Source organism: Platichthys flesus, chromosome 9 (assembly GCF_949316205.1).
Source record: "Platichthys flesus chromosome 9, fPlaFle2.1, whole genome shotgun sequence".
In the NCBI taxonomy this organism is placed as follows: domain Eukaryota; kingdom Metazoa; phylum Chordata; class Actinopteri; order Pleuronectiformes; family Pleuronectidae; genus Platichthys; species Platichthys flesus.
The window spans coordinates 25,461,966-25,484,293 of NC_084953.1; the positions used below are offsets into that span (position 1 = coordinate 25,461,966).

The following is a 22,328-nucleotide window of genomic DNA, read 5'->3' on the forward strand; positions in this document are numbered from 1 at the left end:
CTCAGACATGTCTTTAAGAGTCTGCATATGTGTCCATGAATTAGACTGTGCCCTGTTCTGGTTTCATGGTTTTGATGGGTCCCTCTGCAGCCTGAAGCTCTAAGTGCAATGTATGGTAAACAGACCCTTCTCTGTAACAGATAATAAAGACATGCATTATCACTGACGCTGCTTTATTACTCCAAAATATGCTTGGGTAGTTTGCGTGTTGATGGGGCCAGCGGCAGACAGAAGGAAAGGGAGAGCACAATGCCTGTTAGTGAGCCTGGACTATATCAATGCACCTCTGTTCTTAGTATCTGAGTCTGCTGACCTACCAAGATTATTAATAAAAGAGCTTCCTTTACAGACTTTTCCACTGAGAAAGTATTGCTGATTCACTTCGTGTTCTATTCTCTGGTAGACAAAAAAGGGAGCACCTTGCACAAACACACCAGCAGTTTACCACTACAGCTTCCATATTTCATTTTAGTAGCTGTTTGAATCAGAGATTGTTGCTAAACATAAACATAAATCGTAAAAAATAAATTAATGAAAGATTGAGCAAATTGGGGAAAACATGCACAAATCACTGGATACAAAAACAGGGATGGGCAGAGAAATCAATACTATCTAACTGTCCATTAACATGTGGGACAGCAGGATTATGCAACCAGATCCCTGCACTTAAGCGGAGATGACATTCTGCATTGTTGGAACATTACAGGAGTGGTGGAGGCAAACGTGATGTATGACCACTTCAAGTCCAGAGAGAAACACAGTTTTTAAATAAACTAACGGAGAACTGAGGAGGCAGAGGGTAAGTGCAGGAAGCACTCGTGTGAGCAGATGTCCGGCCGTGTTACACTGCCAGTGGACATGATCATGGGGCCGATTGGAAACTTAAACTTACAGATTGGGTTTAGAGATGAGCGTTGTGGAAGTTACGTGTCAAAGTTTCTGTATACATTTTGGATCCCTACAATTAGTTGCCGAGTAGTCAGCTGTCATTTGTGTCTATATTGGGCAGAGACTCCACTTTAATGTAATTGTAATGATGGTTCCAGGCGGAAAGCTGGAGATCCTGAAGGAAGACTTGAAAGACAGACATTCCTCAGTTTGACAAAGGCAGTTCCTACTTCTCAGACAGTGTAAGTACACAAGATGAACTAGAACGGTATTCAGTGGATTGTATACTTCTTCCAAGACTCAACAGTCCACTTAATTCCAATTAAGTCTTTGTGAAACCACATTACCATTTCTCTAGATATTTCTTCAGTAAACATCAGTCCCCTACTATTCTCTTTAAAATTATAAAATTTTAAAAGGCAACATTTTATGTCATTTTCACAAAACAAAACTGCCCCTCTTGTGACTGGACAGAAGCCACATCTCTGGTGACACTTTACTTTCATTTCCTGTTTCTAATGCGTGGGGCTCTCAGCAGCATCCCTGCCGACCGTTCACATGCTAACGAAAGATAAACTCTGAATAGAGGTGTGCATAAACTGCTTACAAAACAGGAAAAACATAATCGGTTCATTGTGCCAAGATGTTGTTGTGTTGCCTCAATAGCTCACACCTAGATCTAGATCTCTAAATATATCAACCAATCTAGAAAACATCTAGACTGCTACTTGCTATTTCCTGGAAAACTTAAAAAGCCTGCTGGATAAAGGCGGCTTTGTAGCTGCGGTATTTCTAGATTTAAAGCGTGCTTTCGACACCATCAATCATGACTTGCTTATTGCCAAATTAACCCATTTTAACTTCTCAAACAGCGCCCTCTGTTGGATGAAATCATACCTGTCAGACAGGAAACAGGCAGTTCAAATTGGTGATTCATTATCTTCTTATCTAACTTGTTCTGCTGGAGTACCACAGGGCTCAATATTGGGCCCTGTTTTATTCAGCCTGTATGTCAATAACTTATCAGATGTCTGTAGAAATATTAAAATGCAACTATATGCTGACGATACTGTATTATACTGTCATGCCAGCTCAATCAAAGATGCTGCTGCAGTACTCTCAGGAGCCATGGTGCCAGTGTCCCATTGGCTCCAAAACTGTTGTCTACATCTGAATACAAAGAAAACTGTCTGTATGTTGTTCTCCCGACAGTCAACTGCGGGACAGCAACCATCAGTCATGGTTGGTGGTGAGAGACTTGAGGTGGTTGAATATTTTAAGTACCTCGGGGTCATCTTCGATTCTAACCTTAATTTTAAGCAGCATGTTAAGAAAGTTGAAAACACAATTAAATTTAATTGATCAAATTTCAAGTATATAAGACCTTTCCTGACTATGGAGACAGCAAAGACTTATATGCATGCAATGATATTTACTCACATCTCGTACTGTTACACAACATGGTCACATACATCTGAGAGCACTTTAAAACCAATCAAATCTTTATTCAATAGAACTCTTAAAACACTAGACAAAAAACCTATATACTACCATTATTGTAAAATTACAAATAAACACAAAATCATGGACTTCGATAGTTTTCAGCTGTTTTTGGATGTCTGTCTAATCTTTAAGGTTCTGAACGGTCTAGCCCCTCCACCATTACAGAATTTTATAAAGAAGAAATCCCCTACAATTAATACACGAGCACTAACTAGAGGTGACTGCGAAATACAACGCCGCAAGACCAAATTTGGTCAAATGGTGGTGTCCATCAGAGGAACACAGTCCTGGAATATATTACCAACACATGTTAGAGACTCTGCCACTTACACCACCTTTAGAAAAAACCTTAAACAGTGGTTAGTAGCAAGCCAGACCTGCTCTCATATGTAACCTTTGGTCATTCTAATTTTTTAACATGGACTCTTGATATGGGGACTTATTTTGTGTGTAAAAGTGTTTTTTTAATCTATTTTGTATACTGGTATGTTGTTTTTATGTTCTTGACTTGCCTTAGGACAACGGATGAAAATTAGCAATTAAGCTAACTCCGGCATATTTATATTGATGCTCTGGCTGACATATTGATTAATGTGCACTGTCCTAATCAAATAAATAAATAATAATAATCTGAAGTAACAGAGTATGAAGGCTTTCTGCTCTTATATTGGTAAATGCTATTGATTTAATCATTCCTGTTCTTGAATGAAAAATTTCAGCTCTTGGCTTGACAACTCCTACTTATTTAGCTATCTATGCACATAGACTAATATTGACATTGTGAGACTGAATGTTGTGCGGAGGAACTCAAAAAAATTTGGTTTGGACTTCTTTTAGCAGGTTTCCTCTACACATGCACAATGCAGATGCTTTGTACAAATATGTTCAAAACAGCAACAAATCCTCCACAGGATTCAGGTGAGGGGTGGTGCAGCAGGCAAAGGCAGGAAGTAACGTATTCATTCCTCTGCAGAAATCACAGGTTTTTATTTACAGCATCCCAACACAGACGTTGGCTCTCATCACCACATCTCTTGACATTTTCGTTGATGTCTTCTACTTGTGTGGCTCTGCTTTTTTATCCGGAGATTTTTGTTTCCTACTTATTTGAGCATTTTCATGTTTGCGTCTGTTGCGCGTTAGAAATGTCAACAACACGTCCACTCTTTCGCTGTGAATCCAGCTGAGGATCTCCTCCTGTGTTCTGAGATCGGCTCCTCTGGATGTTTGTGACATTATACAAGGTGACCAGGTGGGTAAAGTCCACAGAAACTCCTGAGGCTCTCACTCAGACATTTGCGTTCACACGTATACCTCTCAGAGGGTCTCTGGAGTTCAGTGCATGTCTGAAAGCAGCTTTTGAAGCTCTGTGTCTCACACTCTCTTGTTGTATTTTCCCACATTCCACCTCTGAGCCATAAGCTAAAGTTTGCGTGGCTTTAGATGCTGTAAGTGCACACACAGGTCTCTCCTCAAACACAACAGAAAACCTTTCATGTATGCCAAGTGTAGCATATCTCACTTAATCATTTCACGGTTTTGTCATAGATTACATTAAATAATTTTACCAATGATGTTTGCATGTCGCTGAAAATTCTGCTTATTTATGACAGTTTTTTAACACCTTTCCAAATTAATAATTGGCATTCGTCAGTCCATTCAGTACCGCAGTCATTTCATTAAGTAGCAGATGAACTGTAACATAGAGATTCAAAGTTTATCCAATCAGATCTTTTGGAGTAGAGCCGCTGAGACTTTGCACTTTCACTGTAAGCTGAAGTCCAAACTCAGGTTGAATGAGGCGACTGGTTGGAGAAATAATTACTATGATCAGCTTTGCATAGCAGTGAGATTTGCATGTATCACTGACGTCTGAGCAGAGGTTGACAGTGACAGATCTTGATATTCTGTCTGACTCAGATATACAGAGGGACCAGCTGTGAGCCTGTAGCTGCTTTAACTGAACGCCTCTTTTTCATGCAATGACCAAGTGTGAGAACCCTGTGTGATTTTAAACCTGGAAGCTCCATCACCACAGTGTGTCAGCTGATGTCTATACTTCATTTAGTCAAAGATTTTACACAAAATACGAAACACCATGGCTGAATTAAAGTTAATTTCCTTAAAATTATTCAATCATATCAAACTAGAATTAAAATCAGAACAGATTAAATAAAGGATGAAAAGTCACTACAAATCAAATATGTCTCTTTTCTGCTGCAGTGTGAAATGAAATCTCCTCACTTCTCTCTACAGCTACTTACCTGTGGTTAGTGTGGAAAGTGCAAAACATATACAATTTAATGCAATACATATAGAGTAGCAGTAAATAACCACTACATGACATATAAATGTAGTTGCAACAAAACACAGACACTTGTTAGTGTCTTCCCTCTCTTATACAGTCTTTTTGAGACAGCAGCTACTTTGCTGTGGAAGCTGTGGAATGTAATAACACATAATTGTTCAGGTCAATTAATGTAACCTCTGTTTACTACAGTGAGACAGGGGTCTATTGAAAGGCTGTGTCTGGATGGGATTTGGGGGTCAGTCTGAGTCAAACGAGAAAGCAACACAACAGCTGGCCAGTACACACTGTTGTGCTTGTGCAAAACTCTTAGAGTTGTAATGTGGGGAAAAAAAGCTTGACAAAGAGATGGTATGCTGTGTGCAGATTCAAAATAATTGGTTCAGACCAGTGAGGCAAACTACAACCTCATCTTCATGTAAGAAGGTGTGTGCATGTCTCTTAAAAGTATGTTAATAACACAAGCACAAGGGATGTGCTTGCATGTTGCAAAAGAAGCAGCAGTACCCCTGAAATGCCAGATCACAGAATCTGATGAAAACTGACTGAACCTGCAAAAACTTCATAGGAAAATTACTTGGTTTTTACTTTTAAAGCATTTTGATGAATAAATATAGGCCTATACGAAATAGAATTTACTGCAAAAATAAATCTGTATTGTATTCTCCCAGTGGGCGCTCTTTCAGCCACACAATACACACTTCCGCCTGCATCTGACATTAAGGTTGTGGTAAAAGTAGGTATCATGGAGTAAAAAGCCACAATGGGTTTCATAAGGGATCAGCTGAGGAGCACACACAGTCAGAGAAGGAGAAGGCCTTTAAGCTTAACATATCACAGAGAAACTGTAATGATGTTCATTCAGCATAAACAGTCTACCGATAAAAAGAGAAATTATCTCCAGGTGATAAACTATTGGATCGAATAGGTCAAAGATCCAAAGTCAAGGTCAACAAATATATAATCAATATATCTATAGAGATATCTACAGCGAGACAATCTAAAGCTTAAATTTATCAGAAAATGAGGCCAAATCAAATGATTTCATATGATAAGTGGTTTCATGAAGAAGTCACAATGAGTTAAGACAAGACCACATTTGACAACTCGGTACAGTCTTAATGTGACACTATGAGCTCAACACACTGAAAGATAACATGCTACCTCCTCAGCTTAATATCAGAGTTACAGGATTTACTTATTTATCAATCAATATAAATAACTTATGTTGTTATGGCAATAAAATATTGCATTTTGAATCTTGAATCTTAAACACTTTTACACAAATTTACACAAACCCCCCAAAATCCATTTGAAGGAACAACTGTCTCTGGGCAAAGGCTCCACATAACAGAGAGCCGACTAAAGTAGCCATATAAAGTAATATATAAAATCTTAGGTAAACTTAATCCCTTAACCAGCAGGCTGTGACAGAAAGGTCTGTTGTAATGGAAAAACGCACCAGGCAGACGGAGAAAAGAGTGACTGGCAACAGATGTGTGTGTGTGTGTGTGCGTGTGTGCACATGCAGCTCATACACAGTGTGTATGTGTATAGCGAAAATGATTGATTAAACTGTAAATCTGCAGCTATAACTTCTCAACTTGTTTTATGGGAGTGTTACAATTGAGACAGCAATAAACAAAGTTAGTATGTGACAAAGGGAACCAATAATTTTCACTTGTCTGTGAAGCTTTCAAATGTGAGAGAACTTTACCTATAACGTGTTTGGAACGCTTCATCCTAAGAACTCTTTGGCTTGAACACACATTCAGGCGTCAATGTAAATCCCTCCGGAAAAAGCAGTAATCCAGTTAAATGACAGTAATCTCATGGTCTACGAATCCAGCCAGGGCAATGCAGTACTTCTTCATCCCCATCAACACTCTTCTTATCAAGTCAGGAGGTTTCTGAAGCCTTGGTTTCTTTGTTGTCTGTTTTTTCTGTATATCTTTACTTGCATTTCACACACGAGAGGACCCAAACAGCTGAAGCAGAGCCCCACTCTGTGTGTTATAGTTGTTACATGTATCTGTGGTCAGTTTTTCCAGCTCCAGCTGCAGTGACACAGTCCAGAAAACAGCCTATGAGGAAGGGCAGGGTGTGCAAGCATGTGAAGAAAGGGACGGAGGGGAGGGAGGGAGAGAGAGAACTACAGAGCCGGTCTGTGTGTGTGTGTGTGTTTGTGTGTACAGTGTGTGTATGTGTGTGTGTGTGTGTGTGTCATAGTGTCTGTTATGTCTATGTGTTATATTGTTTTTATGAGGTTCTTGTTGAACTGCAAAATGTGAACAGTCTGCAGAAGTAACTTTATATACCAGATGATGAACTGAAGTCCACGTTCTTTGCCATCATAGAAGATTACAGTGAAACCTTCATACCTTTGCTCAACCACAGGCCTACAGCCTATGACCCTACATATCAGGAAGACACGAACCAATCAGCTACCACTGTTTCTGATTTCTCATCATTGACAACAGTCTCATGAATGTGGATCACTAGCTCTGCCTTGGAAACGAAGAAAAACATCAACATATTGTAAAACCCAAACACACAATTCAGAACCAAACTGCTTGTTTACAGGTCAGGTGTTCAGGGACATGGACCACCTACACAAGACTAGGAACAAGATTCATGATATCCCACATGTACAGCTTCTGTGAACTTTTCTATGTATGGAGTTTGTCTGTATTTATGTATTGTTATTTTTTACAAAAAGACTTGTTTATGCAGTGATATGTTATGTCTCACACTTAAAGTTTGGAAAAAACGTTTAAAGTGTAAACATGGAAACACGTGCACTTTACATACTGAACACAGACAACCACACACATTGTTTTCAGTACAATGGCTATCCAGTCATCACATGTGTTTGAGAACTACTTCCCACAAGGGCATAAACACGACTGTATTTTCACACAACATTACTGTGTACTATATTGTATGTGTGTTCATTCCTCAGCCCAGCACAAAAGTTTTCAAAATAAACAACTTTGAGGAAAGGAAGGAAAAAAAGAGAATGTGTGGTCGATTAATAACATCACATTTTGTGTCTATATATTCCTTTATTCAACTACAGGAAACTCTGGGGATAACAGATTAGCTTTTAAAAATCTGTTCATAGTGGATAACTATATGTTCACTGAATACATTTTATCTTTCCAATCAAGATACAGTGCCTTGTAGGAAGGGGATCAGAGTGGATGGCTGGTGTAACTTTGTAAATGTTCATTTGAAAGCTGTTGGATTCATTTGAAAGCTGTTGGATTAGAATTTACTGTATTTATATTAAACCAAAACCACTTTCCAATTTCCCTGACCTGTTTTGAGTTGTCAAGAGAAGATACACAATAATATACACTTAAGGGTCTAAGACCCAGTTCATTGACTTTCTTTCAAATATCCTGCACGTAATTTCACGCAAAAGCACCATTCCACTTCAGTCCAACAGCATGCTGATATGAAAATCAGCTGAAATGCTGACAAATCCACAAAATTGAAAAAAAGGTATTGTGAGGCTGGGGTCTAAAACAGCGTATAAAGCATGTCTATGGGAAAAACATATTTGCACATCTAATAAATTGACAAATTGACAATTGACAATGCATTTCAAAAATGAAAATGTAATTGCAATAAATTACAAAGCACAACTAGTGGACAGCATTTAAATCATATTTCTCTGCAGTTAATAATAACGATAAACTGTGTGAGGACTGGTGCATTAGATGAGAATCATAGGCTTTTATTGATTGTGTGTCCACACTGTTGTAGAATAAGAGGCCAATGGCAACAATTGAGTACAATAATTTAGAATGCCAAGTTATTGCTTGGCTGAAACATCATATGGTGCTGTAAATATGTCATCTACTCTCTCGTCTTTTAAAAGAAGTCTGAGTGTGTGTTTATAAGCTAAATTACAAATACACTCTCTGCATGTACATATTGTCTGGCTCAATGGATGCTACAACTTCACATCAATGCTTTTATTTAGTATTGATTGCCATTAAAAAATGGGGGCAAACTGAAGGAAATCAAATGTCCTCAGACTTTATGTGGCCAAACGTTGGCTCTTCGAACTTAACACCAGCAGCTGTGAGGCCGTCCTCCAACCAACATTGTTCCTTCACCTTTTAGTGAGTACTGTGAGAATGATGACAAATCTCCACTAACCCAAAAAGTTATCCCTTTAACACAAACCACTAACTTAGTCCCCTTTGTGTCTCAACTCAAATTTTTGGATAGTGTTGTCACATCATGAAAGACAAAGTGGAAAGAAAAAGGTGTACCCAGGGCATACAAACTCGCAGAAAAGCATGCACTGTAACAGCCTCTATTCCAGGAGGAAAATGTCTCTGCTGAGGAGTTGCAGCATGATAGTTTTGTTGCTGAAAAACATATGGTTTGTCAACGATGTGATTGGATTGATTACATTGAAGATGAAATGCGTTGCTGCTGCATTGTGATCTCAGAAAGGGGTTATTCAGTAGATTTATGTTGGAACATGCTGAAATGTTGAAAAGGCTCTGTGACAGAGGCACCTTTGTAATGTCTCAGCATCTGGACAAAGACATACTGTGTTGTACAGCTTCAATACTGTGCTCTACATTTTGGTATGTATGGATTATTCTGATAATGCTAAACATATTAAAAAATGTCAAATAGTTGAAGTAAGTGATGATCAATTTATTCTGTTATTTAATTGTACGTCTTCCAATACCTATGTCTGTGACCTGAGATGTTCACAGTTCACAGCAGCGATGAGACGTTCACTTCTCAAACCTAATCTGAAATCCATGAATAGAAAGAGAAGTCAAAGAAGTCAAGAGACGCTCCACAGCACAGCAGGCAACTTAGGTCCATTGTGTGAGAGAGGCACAGACAGATGATGTGCTTCAGCAGAGGAGACAGAGCCTGGCACACATAACTGGTGCTCTTCATTCCTGGAATGGTTGAAAGGCTATAAATATATATCAGTGTGTCATCATCTTAATTATCATGTCTTCATTTGGAAATGCAGGTGAGGGGGGAATGTAAAAGTCAATGAGATCTACAAAAACAACTCTCAGGTGAATGTCTCCTGGCCAGAAAGGTATAATCCTCGATTTGACTGTAAGAGACCTAGAAGCTGAGCCAGGAGTGGTGGTATTACCCTGATACCATGAGGGCCACACATGGACTATAGGTAGGATTAGGGCATAATATTTAATAAGGACGACAGTAAGTGTGAGAATTATAAAGGCCTCTTGTCATTTTTCAGCTAACTTACAGTTTCTTGTTAGAGTGGACATGTGACGAGTGCACCCAGAGCCAGCAGGACCTGGACATCTCATGACCTTCAGGCAGAGAGGCCAGGAGCTCAGACTGTACCTCAGCAAGTGCAATAAATGTATCAGAGAAATACAACTCAAGTTTTCTCTATCATTAAGTTTGAGTCTGCATTATATAATACAATGAAATTGTTCAGACCAGGTTGTGATGGGGTGACAGCAGATACAGTACCTGTCCTCATGTTGACATTCCTCTTGTTATAACTAGTATAGTATATATATTTTGTCATTATGACACATACAAATACACATACACACACACACACACACACACACACACACACAAACACAAACACACACACACACACACACACACACACTCACACACACACACACATTGCTTACTACTTTATTCCTTTAAGAGGAAAACAGGACAAAATGATGATTGTACACTGTATCAGTTTACTTATCCTGTCCTTTATCAGTCCAATAGATTTCTTCTAATGACACTAAGACACACATTTGTGTAATCAACTACAGGTCATCACAATGATATCACTTAAATCACAAAGGCAAGGATACTCCATGTTCTGTCAGACACAATTCTCAAATGTGTGCAAAATGTTTATCTTTTAAAAACTTTTTAAAACATTATACTTTAAAAACGAGTTGAATGTATGCTGAACATGTAGTTACGTTTTTTGCGTTTTAGTCGTAAAATTGGATCAATCACTTAATACTTACGCATATTTGCGTATTTTGAATTCTTAGGTCTGAAACTGCATTTATCTGAATATTACAAATGAGGCTTTGTTGTGTGAACTGAGATAATCTGTTGACCAGTAAGAGCTGTTTCTGCTGACTGACTCTCACATGTACATAGCTCTTACCCCCACAAGGAAGGCAACAGAGCAGAAAATGCTCGGCCTACTTTACATAAAAACTCTAAACCTCTGTGAGATTCAGATCATGACTCACTATAGAGCGCTCTCTCTCTCTCTCTCTCTCTCTCTCTCTCTCTCTCTCTCTCTCTCTCTCTCTCTCTCTCTCTCTCTCTCTCTCTCTCTCTCTCTCTCTCTCTCTCTCTCTCTCTCTCTCTCTCTCTCTCTCTCTCTCTCTCTCTCTCTCTCTCCTTCTCTTTGTCTCACATATTCCTCCCTCTCCAGCTGAGGCTCATCATTTCTCTTGAGCCAGTGGATTTCAACTACTGACTGAGGTATTTACCTCTGACAAGAAGGTTATGTTTTCAGCCCTTATCATTTGTTTGTAGGTTGGTTCTAAGCAAGATTGCAAAAAACTGCCTTCCACATAACTTGGTGTAAGGAGGCAGTATTGGTCAGAGAAGAGAGAAGAAAAATCCAAGGAATTTCAATTTCTTGTGACATTAGGGCATTTTTCATCATTTTCTCCACACCAGTATGTGCACACTGTAGGTGTATTGTCTGAGTGGGATGCTTTAGCTTTCTGTGGAGTTTCTCTTGCCAGCCCCCTGGTAAAAAAGGTCTGCAGTAGGTTTGAAAAGAAAACAAATATCTCAGGATTAGAGAGCACAAGACACAGACGAAGACGTCAGGAGAACTTTTGGTGACGCCAGTGTAGATGTGCTGTAAGCTAAAACGTGTGATCTCCAGGGCCTAAATAATACATTACATCCTCCCTTCCTAAAAAAAGATAACAAATATCACATGATGAAAAGACAGAGCCATACATTTTGAAGACGCAGACAATCACAGTCAAAAAGAGGTTTGTTGATATACTCCCCAATATCGGTATCAGCAACAGCCCCAAAGATCTATGTTTGTCTTGCCCTAATGATTTCAATAAGAAAGTGCATCGACAGAAACTACGTGTTCCCACACACAGACACACACCATACAGAGCTTATGTTATTTTTGGGTATGAGTTCCTCAAGGTCCTGGTGGAGGGGGGTTTCCTATTGGTTATCAGGAAGAAGGCGTCAGCGCAAGAAGACAATCAGAGGATGTCTAATGACAGCGTCTGCTGATAACATGTCTCACACACATACACACATTCACACAATCACACACTATAATGTATATCATTATCAGCTCATTAAATATATACTCCTGACAAAAGTGGGCTTGAAAACAAAATAAAGATTGACTCGCTACAGACATATAGGTATCATTATCCCTCAGTGATGTAAGAACGTGTTTACTCAAGAGTGTGTCTCCTTTTTTTGCCGTCACCATATATCAAAGCATTTAAGAGCTTGATCAAGGAGGTTTTTCCCATTAGTCAAAACACACGTTGAGTTATGACAACACAAACACCTAAAACATGTCATTTTCAGCAAATGCAACTCAGACAGAAGATAAGACAGCATTTGCTATTCTTAGGATTAAACTATATTTGGGGCTATGGTAGGTATTTCCAGCAGCGGGACAGACAGTATCCTATTCAAGATAAAGTCAAAACTATATACATGTGTGTGTTCATGGTGATGAAGGAGCATGATATGTTTTTAATATTTGTACAACAATTTAGCTCTTTGATATATTAGCTACAGAGATAAGGCAGAGACAGTGATAGGGCTTTAATCCAATTGTCAAATGTATTCAAATAATCAATTCCCAGCTCCTACCAGCTGCTCTGTGTTGACTGACCACTCTGTTTAGGGAACAGAACAGATTGCTTGCTGCTCCTCCTAATACCCTCTTTTTTCTGTCCTAAAACAGTGTGGAGCTGTGTCGGGCATCAAGAGTTTACAAGAGCAAATTTAAGATCTTGATTGAAATGGCTCGACGCTAATGCTCTTTTGTTTTGCTGCAATACAGACTGCGATTGAAAACTATTTATGATCCTTAAGGTATTTGACATGTTAATGTCAACATATTTGAAGTAACACCTAATACTTCAAATACACCTTAATAGAAGCTGTAAGGATGATTTCCTGTTTTTAATTTAACCATGATATGGTGCATTTCTGTTGTAAAGATGTGGTGAGGTGCTTTCCACTCATTGGGGTTCAATTTCAGCCAAACTTGGAGTGACCTTAAACTACAGTTTTTCTCAGTTGTTAACACACAAAAAGCGAAAATTCAGCACAATTTGCACAACCTTCACTTCATGTACCAATCACTCGACCCAATTTGGCTCAACTTCACACTCCCTTATCTGCATTAGTCTCTGACTTTCATTCTTTACACACTGATGTCAATTACACATCACATTGTTGTCAAAACACTACACACAATGTTCAGTTGTTGCACACACTTCTCAATTAAAATCTCAAAGCATCAACCTACAACACACAAATACTCAAATCTCTAAACATTCAGGTCTGTTGAGCAATTTCACCGCATTTACACAGCCGAACAGGAGACTGAAATTGTAGATATGGTTCGTGAGAACAACGCTATCACACTCAGACAAATAAAAACTAGGATCCTGGCTGACCATGCTACATTTAGAAACGTCCAGACCGTCAGCCTCTCTACATTGGACCGTATTCTTCATATGACTGCCATGCGGATGAAACAAGTGTTCAGGGTCCCATTTGAACGGAACACAGACATGAAGGAGTTACGGCGAGAGTTTGTTCTTGTAAGTACCATACATTCAGCACTGACACATGCATGTAGGTATTGTACCTGAAATCCAATATTGTTCCTTTTCTACAGTGTCTCACTGTAGCCCACTGTGTTGACCTCTCTGTGTCCATACTGTAACTTGCATTCTCATGCTGTCTGTGTCAGCGGATTTACATTACATTACATTACATTTCATTTAGCTGACGCTTTTATCCAAAGCGACTTACAATAAGTGCATTCAACCCCAAGGGAACAAACCCAGAACGTATCCAGGAGCATGACACAGCTCATGTGTTGTACCAGTACATCTGTATTGATGAGGTGGGAATCAACCTGGTGAGGAGGAGGCAACAGGGCAGAAACGTCATTGGCCAGCGGGCCATTGTTGAGGTCCCCGGCCGGCGTGGTGGGAACATCACAATGTGTGCTGCAATGAATCACCATGGGATCTTGCACCGCCATGCCCACCTAGGGGCCTATAACGCTGCCCGTCTCCTCGTCTTCCTGGATGGCCTGCATGACCTGCTGGTACCAACTGGCCAGGTAGATGACCCACAGCAGATCGATCACGTTGTCATCTGGGACAATGTGAGCTTCCACCGGGCTGCTCAAGTGTGTGAGTGGTTTCAGGACCACCCACATTTTTCCGTTCTATACCTTCCACCTTATTCTCCTTTCCTGAATCCCATTGAGAAAATCATTTTCAGCTTGGAGGTGGAAGGTATATGAATGAAAGCCAGTGGGACCGGGTCCCACTGCTCCAGGCCATGGAGGAGGCTTGTGGCGACGTGAGTGTCGAGGCCTGTCAGGGCTTCATGCGCCACTCAAGGTGTTTCTTCCAACGCTGATTGGACAGGGAGAACATTGCCTGTGATGTGGATGAGGCCCTCTGGCCAGATAGGAACCGGAGGCCTGATGCCTAAATAATTTTGGTGAAGGGGGGGGGTTAACAGTACTGTACTGTTCTCTGTGTCCCGTAATAACCCTTTTTATTATGCATATTTGTGTGCTGTTTTATGTTTGACTATGAAAAAGTGGGCCTACACTGAGACATTTTACAAAAAGAGAAATGGCTCATTCTCCAGAGTCATTCATATGGTGTGTTCCATTTTGATGATTGTGTTTTCAGTTTTGCACTTCAGTGTGCTGTAAATGCTTGGTAGTGTGCAAGCAAATGCTTAGTTGTGTGTACTCAATGAATGGTATGTGTGTTTCATTTGAAAATATGGCTGTGTGTACCAAATGAAAACACGAGTTCCATTTTGTGAAAAGGTAAGAGATTTGATGGCAAAGAGTCATCTTGCAAAGGGAGTGTCAGGTTTAGCATTTTGTGTTTGAGGTTTTCAGTTTTCTGTCTGCAGTTTTGAGAAAACCGTTATTGTTTTGAAAAACGTGTGCTAACAATTGTGAAAAACTGTAAGCTAATGAAGTTTAACGAACAAAAACACAGTAGAATACATATAAACAGTGGTTCAAAGTGGAGGTATGTTTAGATTTGCAGCAAAAAATGATGAAATAATAGATTTTTGGGATTGTTTATACACAAATAATATAAATCTGAGCGGATAGTTCCTTTAATGCTCATCTGTGTATTGTCCTGATGTGTAACTCTAGTGTACAAAAGTAAAGAATAATTGGCCACCGTATTCACATTCCTTTTCAGGGGATAATGATATATTATTTAGTTGGTTGCACTACCAGACACACGAAAGGATCACAACACACTTACTACTAGTTGTACAATGTGGAGTCTGTGGATTTGAAAGGCCTTGTGCTAACTTCAACAGAATACAAAACTGGTGCAGTATTGTTTGTATTGAACCTGGTGAACTTGTCCATTAATGAAGTAAGTTTGCACAACCTGTTGTAACAACCAAGCTCAGGACCAAAACAGGCTCGGGCCAAACACTCAGGGTCCCCGGACAGCTCCACTGCCTGAGCCGGAGGGTGCACAGCCCGGCCACAGCTCCACCAAGCCGGGGGCAGACACCCAGGGAGCCATGCACAGCTCCACTACCCAAGCCCAAGCACACAGAGTCAGTACACAGTGTAAAATGTGTATGTGTGTGTGTGTGTGTGTGTGTGTGTGTGTGTGTTTGTGTGTGGGTGTTTTTGTGTGTGTGAGTGTGTCATCTGTTTGTAAAAATAATTTTGGTTCGGGACAAACATTATCACTATGAGCAGTTTCTCCTGTATGGAAGCGGCACAAAATCAGACAGAGCCAGGCGACTCACAATTCTCTATGCAAGAAAATCCCTGTTATAGAGTCTGTTTTGTTCATTTGTTTTTCTTCTTCTTAATACTAACGTCTACTTTCAATTAATTATCAAGAAGTGAAGTCAAATATCCATTACAATCACCTTGATCGAACACTATCCATCAAAAACTGGCTGGTTAACGGCTGCTACTGTTTCAGTAGTCAGCCGTTAACCAACAAATGTACCTCAATTTTGCTTGTACACTGCTACTCAACCACAGTGTGACAACTAACACATTTATCAAATCTTATAATTATTTTCAACCATTAATCGTTGAACCATGTGAGGTAAATTACTCTTCAGACACAGGGACCTACTACAATAAAGGGCTCAGTTAAAGACATAATTATGCCAACCTGCCAACTGTGTCACGTTCTTTTGACCAAAAACAAGACTGCAACACTGTTCATAGACCTTAAGCTAAATGCTAAATAGAACTAAACTAAAAACTAGACTCTGGTGACTAACAACAATACATAAATAGACATGAGGCAGGAACAGACAGACGTACTTTTTAGTATAGCTGACTTCTTACACACTCCCAGGAAGTGATAGTAAGACTCCATCTCTTCCAGAGAGATCCGCATGGTGGAATAGGCACGGCCGTATTTACCACAGTGTGGACACCTAGATGGGAGGGTCTGGTATCGCAGCCTGTCTACAGCATCCATCTCCAGTTATACATCCACCACTCAGTGTGCGTGTTCCTCTCTACTGCATCTATCAATGAAGCCTGGCCACCAACTCTGCAGCAGAGACAATATTCCCGGGATGCTTCTTCTGTCCCTTACACACGCTTACACAGACACACACACAAGCACAGTTTCTTTGCTCTAAAGCAATCCTACTGCAGCTCTTCTTGCATGTGTGTCCGATAGAGCCTCCAAGGTGCCTCTCAGCTGCTTCTCTCTGTCTGTGTTTCTGTCATAATCTCTGCATTAGCAAGTAAAGCCTATTACAGAACATTTGCATGCACTTGTCCCTGTGACCTGTGTGAGTGTGCGTGTGTGTGTGTGTGTGCATGCATGAATGCAGAAGCCTCCACATTGTCTCGTAAAAACAATTAAAACCCAGTTACCTGTCAAAATGTTGGGACTGATGTGTTTACTTTATTTATTAATCACATAACATGTATTACACAAATTGTAGTGGAGGTAGCCTGTACCACAATATTATTGTCAACACAGCTGAAGTGCACAAACTCTGCATCACAGGCAATAATTCATCTTTTCCTTTGGACCAATGGCCCTCTGGAGGGCCCCTGGTTATCACTGAGCTCCACTGGCATACTAAAAGTTATCAATGAGCATACTCAGGTTACTGCAGTCACACCTTAGGACTCCAAGTCCACCTCACTTAAAAACAGATCCTAGCCGACACTCTCATGGCAGCAAGTTGTTTAATGGTTCCCATCAATACCAAGATGGTACAAACAAGCGGGCATTCCATATACTGTCTCAACTTGTTCCAGTTCTTAGCTTCTATCAGACTCACTAGGTACAGAGCGTGTACCCTATTCACAAGCCCCACACACCAGTAACACTGTAAATAACTGAAATCAAATGTTCATCACTTACACATCACCGATCCCATGTTGCTGCTGTCCTTGCTCTGAAGCAAATCCACACAGAAGGAAGGGGCCGGGCCGTACAGCTAAATAGGCATCCAGTCGGACATCCACAGCAGCATAACAAATAACACACAGACGCACACTCACTCACACACACACAGGTCCAGTACCAAGACAGCCCAGTCCTGAGGGCTGTCAGCTCTCCCCAATACTTCTCTCTTTCTCTTTAGTGTGTGTGAGAGGGGCATGTGAATGTGTGAGAGTCCGGGTGTGAGTGTGTGTTTTTGTTAGCGCAGGGGTCTGAGCCTCTCCTGGCAGCCTTGTGACCAGCTGAGCGGCTCAGTTCTTACCAGGGTTTTAGACAATTATTCTCAACAATACTCTCTTTAGGCAGCGGGGCCCTCCCTTCCCCTCTGCATCCTTCCCCTCTATTTTTTCATGTGTCCCGTTACACTTTGTCAACACTGATCATGTTGTGGAAGCAGCACAACAGCAGCCGCTGAAGTCAGTATGTACTAAGTATGCATCCGCTTACAGGGTTGCTGTGCAATTAAGTTGTAATGGCGGTGCTTAAAGTAGAATACACATTCTTTTCAGCTATAAATCAGAAGTAAATACGGCAAATAAGTTCTCAGATGCTGGTTGATGAGTAAAGCACCTGTAAAGCAATCAGTTATACTGATTAAAATAAAGTAAAATAAAACAAACACTGCAGCAGCACCTGTTTCCATGCTCACTTTCGATTTATAAATAACAATCAACACTGGAGATATATTCTTTCATTAAAGTAATAGGTGAAACAAAAATTTATGATGTCATAGTTCCGACTTATTTTTCTGATAGTTTTCCAGATTTGTTAAGGATTGCAAAGGGATGGCACCCTGATACGAAAGTTGCTCACTAGGTGTATGGTTTGTCTTGAAGCCCATATACATCAAATTTGCCAAACAGTTTGATGCTGTGTTCATGAGCATTCCTGTCATGTTAACCTGCATATTCCTAAGGAAAGTTCAATGTACACTAAGTTTTCTTCATTACAGCCATAAAGATTTTCTTTTGGCAGAGAGTAGAAGGTTTGTTTCTATTTGTTATCTGTTCTTTGTGTGTTTCTCCACATCATCAGGTGGTTTGAATGATCAAATCCCCATTTTCATCTGCATCTCATTAACCAATCAGGCACATGTCAGCCAAACACATCTGAAACCACAGATCCCAAGCTACAGGGCACACATATCTTACTTGAGGTTGATGTAAGCATCTAGCGCCTCCTGTCTCCCAGTAACACCACTCGTAAACTAACCCACGCCTCTTTCTCTTCCTTCCACCTCTTCCTCGTCCTCCTCCAAAGCCTCTCTGAATGGCTCAACGTTCCTGAAGCACACATACGTCAGAGGTCTGCTCGTTTAAAATAAGAACTTTCAATAAATCAGCATCCACCATGGCTTGTTGTTTTAGAGCTTTTGTGAATTTAGTGTAAATGTGTAACCAAAGTGTAAAGGATGCAGCCTTGCAGGGCAAACACATTTACACTTACACAGGTAATAAGATGTTCTTTATTAGATCCTCCTGAAGTTGCCCTCTATGGTTAATCCTCTTACGGTCATACATGAAGAGGCAGTTGAGAGGAAATATGTTCAGCCCTGCTACTTAAAGTAGAACAAAATTCCTGTCTACACAGAAAATAGCAGAAACCTCACATAATGCACACCCACTACCAAATATAAGTACAGAGTCAAAAGCAAAACTGTGGTTTTGGTTGCTCAATCAATAAGTCTAGACACAGCGCTTGTTCAGTCGGTGTGCATACTGAGTTTTGAGTCACTGCACTGTCCACTGATTTTATCATGTTACATCTCCTCATTGCTGCCTGTCTTGACCCTAATTTAAACTGATTGTCCATAGCAGCAGAGTCGCTCTTAGAGGAGCAGAGGATGTGGAAGACAGAGAATTGACCAGCATCCTGGACACCTCTTTGAGATACATGGCTGATGTTTCTGCTTCGGCTAATCGGCTCGTTGCTCCTTCACTGCAAGCTAAACACTCATCAAAAACACGACTGTTTTCCGTCCTGGCTCCTAAATGGTGGAATGAGCTCCCCATTGACATCCGGACATCAGAAAGTTAACACATCTTCCGCCGAAAACTAAAAACATACCTCTTCCGACTTTACCTTGAATAAGAAAAAAAAAAAACTACTAACAACTTTTGAACCTAACACTTTAGTAGCAGTTAAATGGCACTTACTTATAGCACACTTTGTAGTTTTGCTTTATTTTGAAGCAATTGTACTTTCTTGATTCTTGTCGTCCTTGGTATGTACCCTCGGGTTTAAATGCAGTTATTTTAAGTCGCTTTGGATAAAAGCGTCAGCTAAATGAAATGTAATGTAATGTAATATAATGTAATGTTTCATTACTTTCTCAACACATAACATTGCTATGTTGAAAGTCAGTAATATGCCTTTTGTTTTTTAAGGCTAGTTATTAAATCATAATAATAATATGCACTTGAGCCCCCAATAATTCAAACAGCATTATACATTTCCGCAATCATAGTTTTGTTTTCTCAATTTAAAAATAGTTAATTCACGATTGCTTAAGCACGATTTTCAAAACAGGGCCTGGTGTTTCTAAACACTACACACAATCAGCACAACCACACACCCAATCAGCAGAACAGCTCAAATCCTTTGCAAAGTCAAACACTCTTGTAAAAACTATACACCAATTTAGCAAAACCATATTTTTTTACCGTATAAAACACACACGCTTCATATGACTTAATTCTGTTTAGCCAGTTACACACTGCTGTTGCTAACCTAAAACCTTTTTAGCGATTCCAGTTCTCAGTGATTAGAGTACTGTAAGTGAAGTACACAGAGAAAGTGCAAATATACAATAAATTCACCAAACACTGCACAAGACCAATGCTGCAGACTCATGAAAATATAATTAATTTCTCTCCATATCCCAAAATCAGTCAACATGTCAACTTGGAAAATCACAACAAAACATGTCCCAGTTTTCATACTACTACAGGAGTGTGTAAAACTGTAAGCTCAACAACTATCAGACAAGCAGAAAATTCTGTATCCAGTACAGGTTTCAATGAGGGGTACCTGAGCCTGGGGCCGGAGATCGTAAACCCTCCACTGACATGCAGAGAAGAACTCTTTGATTGGGTTTTGAAACGGAAAGTATGGTGGTGTAGGGGACAGGTGATGTTACAGAATTCACCAAAGACATTTAACACTAATGTGGTTTGCACACTTACATACCTGGTAGGGAGCTGTGGGGTTACCAAGGTAACAGGTGCACTGGGTGTTGTTAAAAGCAGATGTTTTGGTGGCGCCCTGAAGTTCTCTGGGAGTGAATTGTTTGGTCAAAATAAACGCACGCCGAGAGGCGCACAAAACAATAAGATCTCCGGACTCCGTGATTCCCTCGACTCCTACAGTGGAATGTATAGTACTGTAAACTGTGGATGGTGTTGAAACCAGTTCTGGACCAGAGCAGAGTGGTGGAATGACACATTGTCCCAGAAGACAATGTATTGCATCTGGGGCAGTGTTAATTTTGTTGACGAAAATGATGACGAAATATATTCGTTAACGACCCTTTTTCCATGACGAAGACGCGAGGAAGACATAACGAAAACGGATCTTTGAAAATAAAAACTATGACTAAATCTATTTTTAACTTTCGTTGACGAGACGAGACAAGACGAAAATGTTGGTGGTTGACTAAGTCACAATAATTTTTTTAACATCATCGTATCAGGCCGTCATAAAGTACCAGGAGCGGGCAAGTGAGTCTGTGTGTCTGTGTTTGTGTCTGTGCGCTCCCAGATAGCGCACCGGTCCCGAGGCTCTGCCCCCCGCCCGCTGCACTCGCTCAGAGACACAAGATCAGAGCTAGTACACTTGAAGAAGCCTCTCAGTGACCGACTGCTTCTTAACTATGGAAACAGTGAAAACACAGAGTTTCTCTGGTCTCAGCTGATCAGAGATCAGCGCCTCAGCTACTTGATCAGAGCAGAAGCTGCAGTTGGTTTCTACCGAGCTGCAGTTTCTGTGTTCGCCTCCAGTCTGACCTGCTCTCACTTTTTGTTTTCACATTTAAAACTAAATATATATGTTTTTATAGAAAAGGAGTTTAATGTGGCTATTAAATGTGACTAAAACTAGACTAAAATGGAATTCGTTTTCGTCGACTAAAACTAGACTAAAATGTAATTTGTTTTCGTCGACTAAAACTAGACCAAACTAAGAAGGATAAAAATGACTAAATGTGACTAAAACTAAAATGCATTTTCGTCAAAAGACTAAGAGTAATACTAAATCAAAAATAGCTGCCAAAATTAACACTGATCTGGTGCATGTGGTTTGCTGCTGTGACGATGTTGTGCAATCGGCACAAAAAATTTGAGAATGTGAGGTGTGTTGTAAGGGCCCATATTGGCATGACGGATGAGGACCCCATTCTGTGTAGTGGCAGCGCAGAGGGCCATGTTACCCCAACGTTGCCCCGTGGCCAACAATATTCCTGCCTCTCCTTCTTGCTTTTGTCAGGTTGAACCCTGCCTCATCTATGGATATGAACTCATGCAGGATTTCCTCAGCATCCATCTGTAAAACTCTCAGAACTTAAGTGAAAGACAAGATTGTGTAATTCAGCATAGGTCTGGCATACAGTACATTTAGTCTAAAATGAAGCAATCATGTGTTTGCACACCTGATGGCTGTGTTTAACCAATTGGCTCATAAGGGTGGTCCTTTGACAGGCAGTGCTTAGGAATTGCAAGGAAGTGACTTCTTGATATACTTAGACCTGTGTCTAATGTATACAAGTGTGTTTAGTGTTTTGCAGATCACTGTGTGTATTGTTTTGCAAAAAGTGTGATATATGTTATGATCCAGACCCAACACCACAAGGCCAACAAGTTTTAAATTTAATCTTGGTGGTCGGGGTATGTGGCAGG

At 40.2% G+C, this 22,328-nt stretch overlaps 1 protein-coding gene across 6 annotated transcripts in view; it reads right to left on the reverse strand.

Moving 5' to 3' along the window:
* The window catches only part of mcf2l2 (MCF.2 cell line derived transforming sequence-like 2), a 121,030-nt gene that overhangs the window by 95,059 nt on the left and 3,643 nt on the right, over window positions 1-22,328 (reverse strand). The window lies entirely within an intron of this gene.